The sequence below is a fragment of the Zosterops lateralis genome (assembly GCF_965231275.1).
Source record: "Zosterops lateralis genome assembly, chromosome: 7".
NCBI classification, from domain to species: Eukaryota; Metazoa; Chordata; class Aves; order Passeriformes; family Zosteropidae; genus Zosterops; species Zosterops lateralis.
In genome coordinates, this window is record NC_139767.1 from 35,789,971 (window position 1) to 35,806,357 (window position 16,387).

Genomic DNA, 16,387 nt, shown 5'->3' on the forward strand with positions numbered 1-16,387 from the left:
GTAGCTAATTTAAGTATTGAAAATATCACCTGGTAGCTGCATTTTCCCAGCCAGCTGTAGACTGTGAATTATTTTTCCTTTTACTAATTTTCCTAAAACAAAGTAAGAAGTATCACCTGTGTTATGCTTGGGTCTACTTCTGCCACATTCCTGTGTATTTACTTTCTGCCCAGAGCTGTCATGACCCTATAAATCTGTCTGCACATGGGGGTTGTGCCAATCACCCATCTCTGGACTCTTCAAACCTCTGTCAACACAACTCTGGTGCTCGTGGGTGGATCCTCACACAGAGGAAAGGACCAAAGTGCATTTTCAATTGGCAAAGGCCAACCTTAAATTCCTTTGCATGGTAAATCCTTGCACAACATTTTTCCACTTTTCCACCTCACTCCCCTCAGAGGATGCATTGGCTAATGGCTTGCTAAGAATTAGCAAAAGTCACACTCACTGAAACCACACCCCAGAGTGGCCAGAACTATGAGTCAGGAGAATAAAACTGGCGTTCCAGATTATTCACAATCTCTTTGTTAATTGAACAGGAGAAGAAACCACACAGTTGTTCCAGAAGGAGAGATTTAAATCCTGCCCAGAGGATATCCACAGGCACAGGCAACCTCCCACTTTTGTAAGACCCCTTGAGCCACAGTGACCAAGCTTGGCCAAACCCTTTGTGATTTTTTTTCTGACCTGAATGGTCACAATTCCTGCAAAAGAGCAGGGAGATGGAAAACATCTTCAGGAAGAAGGAAAATTTAGAGATCCACAGAACAGAACCTTCAGGCATCACAGTTGCTAATTCACATCCCTGGAGCCAGCAAAAAAAACCCCTGATGAGTCATCTTTTATTTTGGGGGCTGGCCATCCCATCTCAACGGGAGCATGGAGGTCCATAAAAACCTGGCCTGCCTGGCAGCCTCAGAGGAGCCCAGCTTTCTTAAAGCCTGTGCCATCTTCCCACGTTAAACAACCTCTGACATGTTCTCTCGTCCCTTTTTGGTTTTAATTTGCCGTTCTAAATTGAGACACTAGAGCAGGTGGAAGCAACCCAGCTCCAGGCTAATTGGTTCATCATGCACGTTAGGATAATGTTCATTCTGGATTTCGATTAGGTCAGTGTGGAGACTGCCTTGGTCAGAGTCTGTAATGATCTGCTTATTAACTCTGGTGCAGGGTCCTTGACTGTACTCATGTTATTAGAGATTGCAGCTGCCTTCAGCCCTGTGAACCATGGAGTTTTATTGGGCTGTCTAATGTCCTGTGCTGGACTAAGTGCTCAGTTTCTGTCCTGGCTGGTGCCAGGATTTCGTTTGTTCCCTTCCCATACCTCCAGCCACGCAGAAATCGTGTGTGTTAACTCTGCTGGGGTTTGTTCCAGTTCCACCAGTGTTCATTAAATGCTGTGTGCCATTAGGGAGGGTGTTTTGTTCACTGAATAGATGATCTATTTATAATTTTCCTTCCAATTCTGCTATGCCCATCTTCTAGTTTTAATTCTTTCAGTTTAGACTCAAAAAACTTTTCTCAGGGCCTGACCAAATCCATAAAAAGACTGGATCACTAGTGGTTTGCAGAACAGAGAAATATGTTTGTGACAAGGGGCACCATTCCTTTGTGTTGCAACAACAGGTATCCTGCTTTTGGGATATTTTAGCAAACCTGGTTCATTTTTTGACAGTAGCCTTTCCACATCTAAGCACACTGTTAGCACTTTCAGTATTTCCCCATCTAAAATGTTTCCAGAAAAAAAAAAAAAAAAAAAAAAAAGACATTTTCTTGCTTAACTGACTCAGAGATTCTTCTTAATGCTCTCATTACAATCAGATTTGATTACTGTGATACATTTTTTTCTGCTCATCTTCCTCTTGTTAGAGTTAGTTCCTTTCAGTGGTTCAGCAAAACTTCTGCTGCTGCCTAAAAGTGCTGACAGCCACAACTCTGATTTCTAGGACATGCATTGTTCTCTGCACTGTTTCCCTGTTTTGTTGATATGAAACCCTTGGTTTCAAGGGTTTGATTTTTAAGAATGAAACTCTTTTCTGGGTACAGGGGCAGGATCTTCTGAAATGGATGAGAATGTCCCAGAGATGTTGGGCAACTTCAGGGGGGTGTGAGAAGGGCATGAGAAAGTGATGGAAGGGTGTTCAACCAGTGGGAAAGCAAGACTTGACTCTGCATGTCTGCAGGGAGTAAAATCAAGCTTCAATTAGTTGCTCAGGTGAAAGAAGTTACAATTTTTCTAAGAAAAATGGTTTCATTAAATAATCTCTTAAAGAAAGCAGCTGTAACCTGGGCAGTTAAGGATTTCAATTCAAGATATCTTGGTCTTCTGACACATCCCTGATTTTCTCACTATTTCCATCCCCATCAGTTCCCCTCTCGTTTTCACTCTGAGAGGTGTCAATACCCCTAAAGTTTCCAACAAAGGCATCAGAGACATTTTGACCAGACAACTGAAGGGATCAGCAGTGCTCTGATTCCACTCCACCCCATGGCTCTGGTCAAACTCACAGCAAATTTATGCAGAATGAAATGAGACACTTATGGATGAACAAGCATGAAAAATACCTCCCCCTAAGTGCTCCAAGTAAAGATTTCATTTTCACAGAGAACCACGTCTTAAATTAAACTCAGCTCATGGAATTTCCTCACATAACATCCTGGATATCAAACTGCCCAAGCCAGAGGCTCTCTGACCTGTTTAACCCTGACAAGCCTTTGCTCAGCTCCCAATTTAAATGGAAACATGTATTTTTAATATTAATTTGTGGAGTTCATTTTTCCTTGGCGCACACTGAGTTTCACTAAAAATTTCAGTTACCATCACTGTCACTGATGTTTTCAGATGAACATCCAACCACTCCAACAGCCTTTGTGAGCCATATTGCGCTTTCATCTTTTGTAATGGGAAGAGATTTTGTTTTGGGTTCATTTGGGTTTTGAGGTTTTTTCTTTAGAGGCAACAGATCAGTGACTGTTTCAGTGATGTTGTCACAAAAGTCACAGCTAACGTCCTTCACTCAACGTAAAGACTGGAGGATAAATGGCCAAACTGATACTGCCAGAATTAAGTAAACAAAACTTGACACCTTTTTACTGGAATATTTGGATAAACTACCATCACCATATTAATTTTAACCCAGTTGTGTTGTTAGAAGGAATTTTGGCTTCTCTCAGCACCTCCATCTCTTCCTCAAGCAACCCTGATGTCCCCAGACTCAGCATTGTGTCACTCACTGTGGACTCATCTCATTTCTCCCAAAGAAAAACTTCTCAGCCTTCTTGCATTTCTAAGGAAGGAGGTACCTTGATGAAGATTTACATCCCCTTTTTTTTTGGACCAATGGATTGCCTGAAATCCTATTTCTTCCTGCATGCAAGAGGCAGCAATTCCTCATTTGGGAAACCTGCCACACTGAGTACCCTCATAGTTAAGGAACAAATTATGAACCATCCCAAGTGCACTTGCCCTACTGAACTTTCCTTTATCCAGCTTATATGGCATTTAATTAAATAATGCTCCATTGCACACTGTGAAAAAAAATTATCAGGAAGACATCCTCGTAATAAATATATTTTTCTAAAATGAAGGATAAAATTTAGTCCCTGACCAACATAAAACCCTTCAGTGTATTGTTCTGGTATTGCTATTCACTGCTTGGTTTATTTGCATCCATCCAGTATCTCCAGGATTCCTAAAGCACCCATTGCAGTGGCATCAAAAGGCCCATAATTTGCAAAATAAACTTTGCATGCAATAAAACTATATGAATCATGTCATCTGCAACAAATGTACCAAGGATCTGCATTTCAGAGCTACTAAAAATTTACCTACTTCACACCTCACTTCTTTTTTGGTCATTTATTTTTACTTGCATTTTTCTGAGGTTTCATGACTTCATTTACTCTGTGAGTTTCTGCTCCATCACACTGTGTATGGAAGGGGGAAAACACCACCTCGAAGTTTTTTTCATCTTTTTAGATAATCTGGGAGGAATGAGAAGAAAACTAAGCAAAATCACAAGAAGTGATTTATCCCAAAGCATAAGGAAGAAACTCTGCTTCAAGTTTGAATCAGAGTTTTCAATCCCAAGACACAGATTTTCGTAAAGTTCATTCATTTTCAGAGAGTTTCATACAGATATCAAATAATGCAAATAAATAAAATTTCTTAAATGTGCATATTTTTTTTAGCATTAAAGGGAAATGAGCCAGGAGTCACAGATTGCTAATTACCTGAAAATTCTTATCAAAAGGTACCAGCAAAATGCTCCTACGTAGAGGAAAAGGGTGGGGAACAACACGAATCATAAAACACTGATGATAATTCCTTAACCAATTTTCCTAACACCTGTAAAATTCTCCAATAGCTTATCATGTTCTTGCGTCTAAAAAAAAAATAAATTAAAAAGTTTAAATGTAAGCTTTAGTGATAGTTATCACAAATTTCCATGGGATAATCACAGCATAAAGCACTGTGCAAATGCACTGTAACTGTAAATATTTACTAATAATGCAATGCCAGCACTGGTTAATTATGGGCTGTATTTGATCCATATGTAACACTCTGCTTGCTTCACTTGATGCCCAGACTGATCTTAGATGGGAAAGGTTTCTATCCCAGACACAAATAAATCATAATGAGGGATGGTTGGGCTTTATTCTTGCAAAGCTTACAACAGGCCAAGTTAAGTATTTCAACTTTACACAAAGTTAGGAATTGAGGAATAGGTCGTGTGGTAGGGGCACCAGGGTTGTTTTGTGTGTTGGAGATGGACTTCCCTTGGTTGATGCAATCATTGCTTCAGAGAAAAACACTTTCAGATCTTTTTGTGTGTCTGTTTTACTTGAGGAAGCCAGAAGAGAGCTCTGAACTGTGCCACTTACAGACCCACCCTGTACAACAGGACATAAAATCACAGAACCCTTTAGGTTGTAAAAGGCCTTTGAGACAGTGACATGTGACAGGACTGAGTATAAACAAAGAATCTTGCTGCCCTGCCAAGCATTTTGCAGAGTAAACTCTGTACAACAAGTAAAACTACATTTCTAAGCAGCAGCAGGCATTGAACTTAAAAAGAAGAACACCTCAAGCATTCAGTTCAGATGCCTTCCTTCTTTCCTTGCAAGCCAAGGTTTCACTACCCACAGTTTCATTTTCTCAGATTTGTTGGAAGGGCCCTACTAACTTTACCAGCAGTTTTCAGGAGCAAAAAGCCCTAAGAAGCCCTGCTAAACCACTCCTCCACACCAAAAAACCCCACATTTTCTCCCTCCCCACTGGACAGGTTGATCATTGTCCAGGTTCCATCCCATCACAGACAGGGACACAGGATGGGAGCCCAGGTTGCTCCAGTCTGGCCTTGGACATTTCCAGGGATGCAGGGGCAGCCACAGCTTGTCTAGGAAATCTGTCCCATGGCCTCACCACCTCACAGGGGAAAATTTCTTCCTAGCAGCCAGTCTAAATCCACTTTAAGCCATCCCACCTTGTCCTATGCTCTTATAAATGTTCTTTCCCCATCTTTCTTGCCAGCTCCCTTCACATACTGCAAGGCTTCAATTAGGTCACCCTTAATCTGTTTTCCAGGCTGGACAATCCCAATTCTCCCAGCCTTTATAAAATATAAATATAAAATTATATATAAAATTATATAAAATCCTTGGAGAGTCAGCACCAGCCATGACAATGCCCCAAATCAGATCAGAGCTGGTGTGGGGCAGGTGGCACTGGGTGTGAGGACAGAAACACCACCACCTTCCTTCCTCCCCATGGCACCAAGGAGAGGCCAATGGACCCTCCCAAACAGGGAAACAGGGCAATTAGCAAAGTGCCAAAAGACATTCCCAGCCCTTTGATGCAAAGTGCAGTGACACCTGTGCAGTAAGAGCTGCCACAGGATGTTTTACATCGTGTCACGGTGATGTCACAAAACATACTGCAGCCTTTCAGATGATGTGCTGCATCCCCTCCTTACCCCACCAGGCCACAAACCATTTGAGCAGCCAGAGCTCATTTTGAATTAGTGTAACTGTTTGCAAAAAGGCCAACATGAAAACAAAAAAACAAGGGTGTGGAAGGGAGAACATCAGTCATGCCCATATTATGCCTATCAAGAAAAATTACTGCAAGGGATCCGTGACACCTGAGTGGTGACTCCAGGAGGAGTCACAGGTTGGCAGCTGAGCTGTGGCAGGTTCCCAGGAGCCCCCTGGGCAGGAATGTTGTCTTTTTGAAGAGTCAAAACTTCCCAAGGTGTAACACCGCAAATAAGACACAGGTGTGTCTTCCAACAAGCACCGAAAGGCAAGAGATGCTGAGCACACCTCAGTGCCAGACAGCTGGAGCACTCCCAAGCACGCTGCTGTCATTCCCAGAAGTGCTCTCCTTGGAAGAGAACACCTCCAGGAATGTATATTAAAGGACTGGAAATGCTAATTTGCTGGCACAATTGCTCTCAAGAATTCTCCTGCCAGCGAGGAAAAAAAAAAAAAAAAAAAAAAAAAAAAAAAAAAAAGACAAAAAAAAAATATCACAGAAATGCATGTCTTACTTTTCACCTAAACCCAAAATAGGCTTTGGGGTTTGTTGTAATATTTTATTTTGTGGACTAAAAGTAGCATTTCAGGCTACTCCAAGTTGCCACTTGTACCAGGCATTCTGCACAAAAACCTATTTCATGTGGTCATTACCTTCCTCAGTGTGTGTTTGAGAAGCTGGTAAAAGAAACTGCAACTGGTCTCAAAAAAAAATGTACACACGATTTATTTTTTTTCTCCTTTCCTCCCCATGCAGAAATAGCCAAGACTAATAATAATCTGGTTTCATTTGCAAATTGTATCTCCTTAGGCTGATCATATGATTCAGCGATTGCAAAACAGAGATTAAAAAAAAAAAAAGAAAAATAAGTATTTTAGTCGCTCGAGTTATGAAAAAAATAAAGAAGTTACTTAACATCTGCCGCCAGAATTAAATATCTCGAGGTACACGACGTATCTGGGGAGAACAGAACAGCTCCTTGACTTGCCTGAACCCTGCTGCCAAAAGCTGGAGCAGAGTTTGTCACGGGGACATTGGCAGGGGGATTTCCTCACTGTCCTCGTGCAGGAAAGAGGTGGCCAGTGACCCACACTGCTGTGCTTTGGGGACTGAAAGAACACTTTTGGGTTAATCCTGGCCCTTGTCTGTCAACTCTGTTTTTATCAGGGGAGGTTGGAAGATGCTGCTTTGCTTTGGAGAGAACAACCCAAATTAAGTTACATCCCTGAGTTACAGGTGATCTCCAGAAAGGAAATATTGTGAGGATGTGCTCAGCTGATGAGCCAAGGGCATCCCACACAGTGCTCATCACAGCCAGCAGCCAGGCAAAGCCTCAGGAGAGCAAAAATAAACCCAAAACCTCTTCCAGAAGACCGTGCTTCAAAACCTTCCCTTTGCATTTTTCCCCCCACGGTTTTGCTAACACTGAATAAAGCCAACAACAGTGTCACTCACAACACATCCCTCCATTCTTCCTTCTGCAACCCTCCCTTCTTCACTTTCTTATTTTGGGATTTTTTCCATCAGCTGGTGTGCAATGATCACTAATGAGCCCAAAAGGCCAAATTCTCCAGTCTGCTTTCCCTGGAAAGTGAATTATTTGCTGCCCTTCCAAAAACCACAAGTATAGGAAAGTGAATCTTTTCATTTCAGGTACTAAAGGCTCCAGATCCTACAAAGCTGAGTAACAAATGCAGCTGACAAAACTATCAGTGACTCTTTTGAGGTGAAAAATGGATTTCACAATTAAGAATCAATTAGATGCAACCCCACACTTCGATGAAGCAAAAATCCTTTATTTTCTAATAATTATTCATTGAGCACCTCCTGCATTGACCACACACTTAGTGCTGTCCACTATGCTTAATCATCTATTCAAAGGAAATTTCTCTCCCTGATAAAGAGTCAGGGTGGGTTTTAATGGCACAAAACCATTGGTCTGGAAGGTTTGCTGCCTGGCTGTGAGTTGGGAACAGTAAAATTGAGATTACAGACCCCAGGATGGACAAATTATAAATAATTATGGAGTCACAGGGTGGTTTGGGTGGAAAGGGAACCTCAAGACAATCTCATTCCACCTCCTGCCATGGGCAGGAATATTTTCGACTATCCCAGGCTGATCCAAGCCCTGTTTAACCTGGCTTTGGACATTTCCAGGGATCCAGGAGCAGCCACAGCTTCTCTTCTGTGCCAGGGCCTCCCCACCCTCACAGGGAACAATTTCCTGATATTAAGTGTTGGTAGACAGAGTCTTTTCAACCACATTTGACAAATAATCAAAGCCATTTTAGTTTACACATCACAGAGAGAAGAAAAAAAAAAAAAAAAAAAAAAAAAAAAAAAAAAAAAAAAAAAAAAAAGCTTCTGCTTGTAGCACTGGATCAGCTGCAGTCAGGGGTTGTCCAGGACAGAGCAGATTTCATCATTCCCCTTTACTTGTGATGCCTCTTTGGGTTCTTAGAAAAAGAAAAGAAAAAAAGGAAATGGAAAGGGAAATAAAAGCTTTCCCATGATGTCTCCAAGGTAGAGAAAGGAGAACTGAGCTGGAACGAGGCATCTGGGGGGGCAAACTCTGCTCCTGTGCTCCACAGCAGGGCTGCTCTGCTGAACAGAGCCACAGGGTGGTTTGGGTGGGAAGGGACCCTTAAGTCCATTTCATTCCACCCCTGCCAAGGGCAGGGACACTTTCACTATCCCAGGTTGTTCTAAGTCTCATTTTCCCCAGTCTTGGACATTTCCAAATGAGTTAAAAGCAATCCTGGGGCCAGAGTCATGTCCTGCTCGTGCATCTCAAACACACAAACACACCACAGGCCGTGGAGCTGATACTTACAGAGGCAGAGGTTTATACAATGCTCCAGAATATCTGCTGGATATAAATATAAATAAGCACTGCTGATACAATTGCACTCTGGGACCATTTTGAGATGAGTAGGGTTATAATGCATCTGCAAAATCAATTTTTCTATCTTGATTTAAAAGTCGAGCCCAAAGCAATTTTTGTTACTTTGAAATTTTTATTTTGCTTTATTAACTCACCCCAACAGTTGAGAAAGCCCTTGGAATACACTTATTTAAACGTGCCTTTTGTGTTTGTCTCTGCAAAAGAAAAGTTAGTGCTAAATGTTGCCCTTGCCTGTGAACTGCACTTCTGGGGAGAAAATTCAGTCCCTTCCATTTGAGAAATGAAATTTGTTAAGTGCCTGGGCCACAAAGCAGCAATAAGACTGTTGGCAATTTGAAAGACCAAATTAAAAAGAAAAAAAAAAATAAAATAAAAAGCAAACAGCTGAGACACCGAGACTAAAAATTATCTATGACACATGCATAGTAAAATGTTTTTACAAATTCTCCAAAGGATTTTTAATTATTACAGATTGTATTAATTAGGTAATTATGCAATAGATTGTTTTGGAACCATTCCCATCTATTATGTATGCAATATTATGTATACATGTTTTTTTAAGAACTGTCCTGCTTTGTAAACCTCAGTTCCAGCCTGATCCTCAGAGGGGCTACAGGGGTGCAAAAAAAGCCCAATATTTGCCAGGGTGGACACGTTCTTGGAAGGAGAATAACAAGAGTCCTAAAGGAAAAGCAGCACAGATATTTTTGGGTTTTTTTTTTAAGCTACAAAATATTATCTTTAATGAGCATCTGAGGATTAATGACCACCTGGGAAGGGCTGATGGCTCCAAGAGCAGCTCAGGGCCATTAACTCCAACTCCTCGTTAAAAGGTGCTTGAGGGGGTTTGTGTGCAACATCACCCAGGTAAGAAGAGCTCCTGGGCAGTAAAATATTCAAATAATTGTTTCAAGTGACAATATGGAATTATTTCCACATTTCAGACTAGAATTCCCACCAAAATGTTCATGGAGGATAAAAGGAGAATTTGGCAACACCTTTATTTTTTTTTTTTTCTTTCACTTTGTGGTCTCCAATTTGAATCAACAAAAATGGTGTCTTAGAATGATTTGGGTCAGAAAGGACCTTAAAGATCTTCTCATCCCACACCTTCCACTATCCCAGGTTTCTCCAAGCCTCATCCAACCTGGCCTTGGACACTTCCAGGGATGAAGCAGGCACAGCTTCTCTGGGAAACCTGTGCTAGTAAACAAAACTTTAAAAACTTGAGAGCAAACCAAGCAATCATCATTTCTAAATCACTTTCTGCAGCTTTTAATCAGTCAGAAAAGACTCAGAAATCTTTCAGGAAAGTCTCCTCATCTTGCCCTTGCCAAAGCCACACAGGTAAGTTTTACCACCTGTGCTAATGAAACATGAACACAAAGCCCTCCCACATTTGGAGAAAGACAAGGTGAATGTGCACCAAGGCTTTAGTTTAAACATCAGGGATAAATGCACATCCCCAAAGTCCATATGAAATTAGAGCATGACTTCTCAGCTTTGCTGTGACAGGATTTGTACCTGCTTTATTCCAGAGCTCATTTTTTGAGACTACACCACTGTTTGGAAAGATTGTCCTCAGGTAAAAAAAAAACAAAAACAAAAACAAAAAAAAAAAAAAAAAAAAAAAAAAAAAAAAAAAAAAAAAAAAAAAAAACCCAAACAAACTAAAAAACAATATTGAGCAGGAAAAGACCTGATAAGTATTTCTCTACCCCTTCCTACATCTCACAGACCCTGGGACAGCCACCTGCAGCACCCGTGGGCTGGAGGGACAGAAGGCAGCAGGCACATGTTTACAAATCAAATATAAAAACAGTTTTAAATTTATTTAATCAACAGTGATTAAGAGCAAGAGGAGACTCTGTCCATGCCTTGAAGGGCAGCTTGCCTGGGAGAGACTGGAGGGAGCAGAGTTCTGCTGGTGGGAAGGCTCTGGCCAGGAGGGCTGCAGGGAGGGTCAGATGGATCCCAAAACATAATAGGAACTGAAAGCACTAATTGAGCCTGGAGAAGAGGCTGGAGGGTTTCCTATGACATTTGCAGGGGGAGGAAAGAACTGAGGGGAAGACAGAAAAAGAAGCTGGTTTGGGAACATTTTGTAGACTTTATTAAAAAAAAAAAAAAAAAAAAAAGAAAAGAAAAAAAAATATTTTAAAGAATGTGTGGTCGAGGAGACACCACAAATTCCAGTAGTCCTGTAAAATCCCAGTCCTCACCATAATACCCATTTCTAACCCAGCCATCAGGTGATAAATTCACTTCACCACCTTAGAGCTTTTTTCCCAAGAACACTTATTGATCCCTGATCAGTTCTCTTTAACCTCATTAACACTGTTTTAACTGGCATTCATTCCCTGTGCCACCCAGACTAGATATTCCCTTGGACTGAGGAACCATGTACAGCACCAGTTCATGCTTCCAACACTGGAACTTGCCTGCCAAGTTTTCAAATGCATTAAATCCTTAAATACACAAAACAGAAAACCCTCACCTTAGATTTCTAGCCAGCACTTGGTATTTTTCACTCATTTTCTGATACATTGTTCATGAAAGTGGAATTCTGGTCTTCCCCCTCCTTCCTTTTGGCATGTTTAAACATTTTAAATTGTTACTCCAGTAGCCCACTAAATGATTTTGTTCTACTTCACCCACATTGCTTCATTTCTTGTATCACTGCTTGTCCTTTGATTACAATTGCAAATGGAAAAATGTTTGAAAGTTGGTTTTGTTCTGAGAGCAGCTCGAAGCGAAGTGAATTAGTGGATCAGCCTATTTGGCAAGTGAGCCCCCAGCTCTGAGGGTACTGTAATAAATTTAACACTCACACACTGAAGCTCCAAGTCCACATTGCACAATCAACACCTATTACAGAGTCTAATTTAAGGACAGTTGTAGCCTTTGCCCCAGATTTGCAACACCTAAATAAACGGGGCTATTCTCATTTAATCAAAAAATTTCCTCAGTCCAGCTCTCAGGACACAAATTGGCTGTTGCCCCACTGCAGCGTTAGGGGACACATCTGAAAAATCAAAGCAGGGAGAAGAAGCACTGAGGTTTATTTTGTCCATGTGTCCAATTTTGAAAGTGCTTTTGAACACCTTCAGTGCCCACAGCAGAGACGATGTTGGAGGCTTCACCCCCTCCTTTTTTTCTCTCAACCACCTTGAAATTCAGATTAAATGACAGTCCCAGAATAGGCTTCTTTTTCTGCTGTTTCTAACACAGATTCCCTAAAGCATTTCCACACTCTCCAGCATGCACTTGTGGGCAGCCTGAGCCAACAGCCTGGTGACAACCTGGCAGCATCACGATGCTGCACAGACCCACCTGTACCCCATGAGCTTCCCCTGAGCACAGCCCTGCCCAGGGGACACCAGGGCTGTGCCCACCACCACAGCCTGGTCCCCCAACTCCAATTCTGGGTGAGGAGCAGCTCGTTAACACGGCTCCTTCCCAAGCAGATGGGCTGGAGCAAAACAAACAGGAGCCATCCGCGGGCGCTTGGCAGAGCTGGCGGCGCGGCACCGCCTGGCGCCTGACGTCAGGGCTGTCCCTGCTCCACACGGCACATCTGGAGGCATGTCACACTCTTGTCACCTCGGGTGATAACTTCCAAGGGATGAATTTAGGGTTGGTTTGACCTCAGCAGCAGAAGGGATGGGGCAGCTGACGAGCACAGCTCCAGGGATGAGGCCTCAGTGCAACACGGGGCGCTTGGGTCTGCTCAGGAACTGCTCCCACTCTTCTGCTTTTGGGGAGCATCAGTTTATAGGTGTGAACACCTCAGAGTTTCCACTCTACACAGAATGAAGAGCCACCACTGCTCACAGAGCACCCCAGGACTTCACCCAGCACCAGACCCACTGTCCTGCTGTAGGAGCAGCACATCTGTCACCTCTTACCTCCACACAAAGCTCCTTCCAAAATCCCACAACCCTTTGAACTGCATATCCCTTTACCTGGTGATATAGACTTTAAAAACACAGCCTGTCACCATAAAAACCTCCCAGTGTGCTGCTGCTGCTGCTGCTGCTGCCTCGTGTTTTGTCAGGAGATCAAAACATTTTAGCCTTGAAGACGCAAAGTACAACTTCCCCAATCCATCACGGGAAGAAACACACCCAACAGAAGGACGGCGTGCTCGTGATGGGATTGGAACTAGATGATCTTTAAGGTTCCTTATAAACCAAACAATTCTAGGACTCTGTGCCCACTGTCAAGTTCAGTGTCAGAGGTAGGAATAGACAATGCTGCAGGTCTGGTTTTAAACCCCATGGCAGAACCACACTGCCCTTACACTGACATTTCAGACTGGTGGTGATATCTTCACACCACATCCCTCCTCTAGAGCTCTTATGCTAATCTTAGATCCCATTCCTATCTAAGTCTCAAACATTAACATTTCCATAGAAAGATGGGTTAAAAGAGGAGAAAAATGCCACCTTTGCAGCCATTGCATGAACATTTTATAGTTAAAATCCACTTTTATGCATGTACTGGGGTAAAAGGTTTTTCTTTACTTGATTTTATGATTACAGACTTGAAATCAAGGCTGTTGCATAAAGATCCAACACACCCAGAGGTTTTACTCTTCAACAAGGTGTGAAAAGTTACCAAATATGTCAAGGTCAGGCTGGACAGGGTTGAATTGTTACAGACATAAATAGGAGATAAAGAGAGACTAAAGGATGTACCTTTGGGATGTGCAATTATTTTTTCCTAAGAGCTTCAAAGATGTATCAAATTTAGGAGTAATTTTAGGGTGAAAATACATGAATTTAGGGCACAAATACATGAATGCATGGTTAAAGACCAATGAAAAAAAGCAATGAAAAAAGAAAGTACTTTTTCTTTCACCTCCCAGCTGAAAGCAGGTTCATTTTGGCAGAAAACATTCATGAAATACAACCAAAGTTTGCGTGATATTCATGTTTCTCTCTCATACCTTAACAATTTTTCTAATAAATAACCGGGGCTGTACACGCACCATTAATAAACCTTCAGAATCATAAAAAGGAAGAAGAAAGTTAAGCTGGTATGGCTAATTAAAATTAGTTTGTTGGAAGTTTAATCAATTAGCCCAGAGTTTTCAAGGCAATATTGCTGCTATTCACGCTCAGTGGAAGCACTTTCAGGCAGCCCTTTATTGCAACATCTCTGTTCAGTTGACCTTTACTTCATAAAGCACTGAGCTAAACATTTTATACACAGGGCAAAATCTGTTTATTGAAGGATGCCAGGGGACTGTCTTTAGGAATGTGATTTGGCTTCACTTGGGTAATTTACCAAAGACAGAAGAAAGTTGCAAACCTATTTGTAGCCTTCATTTGAAAGCCATGCCATTTCTTTGTGATGCTCCCTCATCTCAAGATTTGAGCTGTGGCTCTGCAAATAAACCTTCTCCCAGACATGCTCCAGTGATTGTCCTGGTAAACAAAAAAAAAAAAAAACAAAAAAAAAAAAAAAAAAAAAAAACAAAAAAAAAAAAAAAAAAAAAAAAGAAAAAAAAAAAAAAAAAAAAAAAAAAAAAACAAAAAAACACCCACCACAAAACACAGGACAAACAAACAAACAAACATCCTTCCACACAGCAGATGCTTTCTCAATTACTTAATTTGACTTTTGGGTAATTCAGACATGATTTCAGGGAATAATATTTTCCAGACAGGACTTATTTATTAAGCAGTTTGTGGTCAGGCATCAATTAACCAAAACAGGCAGCACATCTTTGGGAGGCATTGGTTTCCCAATTCAGACAAGGGGGAGAGATAAGGGTGTTGACATTGCCACTGAGTCCCAGCTCCAAGGTGGGTCCCTTGTTGAGGACCCACCCTGGAGCTTGTGAAAGCTGAGCTGTTGAAACACCACCTGACATTTCCCCCTGAACTCCCGGAGCCTTTGCTGATTCACTGCCCACACAGGGGAAAAAAAGCACATTTACAGCTCACAACAGTGCCCTGCCTGGCTGAGTGATGTGAAACAGATTTCTGGGCTCGCTGTGGAAATCCCAGCACTTCTTTCTTGCTAATTTGCAGCCCAAAGTTCTGAACTTGGCTTTTCTGCAGTGAATGGGATGAGCAGTTCCAAACTGTACTTAAAAATAGGAAGAAACACGTAAATCCAAAGAGAAACAGTGTGAGTTCATCCTGCTGTGTTGATGTTCTTTGAACTGCATGGAGCTGTGTTGGGTGCAGGGGTGAGGTTGGGTATCAGGGAAAGTTTTTTTTTTCCCCTGGGCACTGCCCAGGCTCCCCAGGGAATGATCACAATCCCAGGAGCATTTGGACACCACTCCTGGGATGCACAGGGTGGGATTTTGGGCTGTCTGTGCCTCAAGTTGGACTTGATGATCCTTGTGGATCCCTCCAAACTCAGGATATACTGCATGATCTATTTCCTAGTGATGTCCAGGGTGGATTTTGGGGTGTCTGTGAATCAAGTTGGACTCAATGGTCCTTGTGGGTCCCTTCAAATTCAGGATATTCCATGATTCTACTCCAAGTCCTATTTCCTAGTGAGCCTTTCACAGGCATTTTGTACAGCACAACCACCAAAGCCTGAACCAGGATAAGGTTATCCCATTTATCCCATACAATACTGAGGAATCCTCATGAAATGGCAAAACAGCTCTGGAGCAACCTGGTCTAGTGGAAGAAGTCCCTGCAGGGGTTTGGAGTGAGATGTGCTTTAAGTTCCCTTCCAACCCAAATCATCCTGCGATTCCAAGATTTCCTTTCAGAAAACCAGGATATAGTTATACCTCCCTTCATTCTCTTTCCTGTACTGAGATATTACTGAGTGCTGAAACTGATTTTAATCTTTAAATGAATACCAAAACTCGTGAACAAGTTTGACAACAAATGATCCAAAGTTTGGGCAAAGTTGCCCAAAATTAGTTGGAAAAAAAAGCCACTAAATGCTGTGCCATGAAGATTCCAACCAGGTCACCCACTGCTTTCACTATCAAAATGTGATCCAGTTTGTCCCCTTCCACTCCCTCTTTTCTCCACTTTAAATGCAGATTCATAGTGATTTTTTTTATTATTATTATTTTTTTAGGTAAATATCTGGTACATACTCAGCCATAAAAGAGAAACACCAAGCCTTGTTTCTCCTAATTAGCTGTGATTGTCTTATACAAATTCTGGAATGGGTGACTTCTAGAGATAAGAATTTCTGTTGAAACAGAAGTGTCCTCCAAATGGTATTTTATTTATTATTCTCTTTGATAAATTAAGTTGTTAATCAGAGCAGTTAACTGCAATGCACACTTCCTGCAGATTCTGGATGTTCTTTTAAAAAATATTCTTGCTTGTAAATAATTCAGAAATGCAGATCTAACTCTAGTTTTCTAATCATCAAGAACCTCAGTCATATTTGCCAACTCCTGTAAAAGATACATTCCCATAATCTATCAACTAATATACATTTTCAGGAAT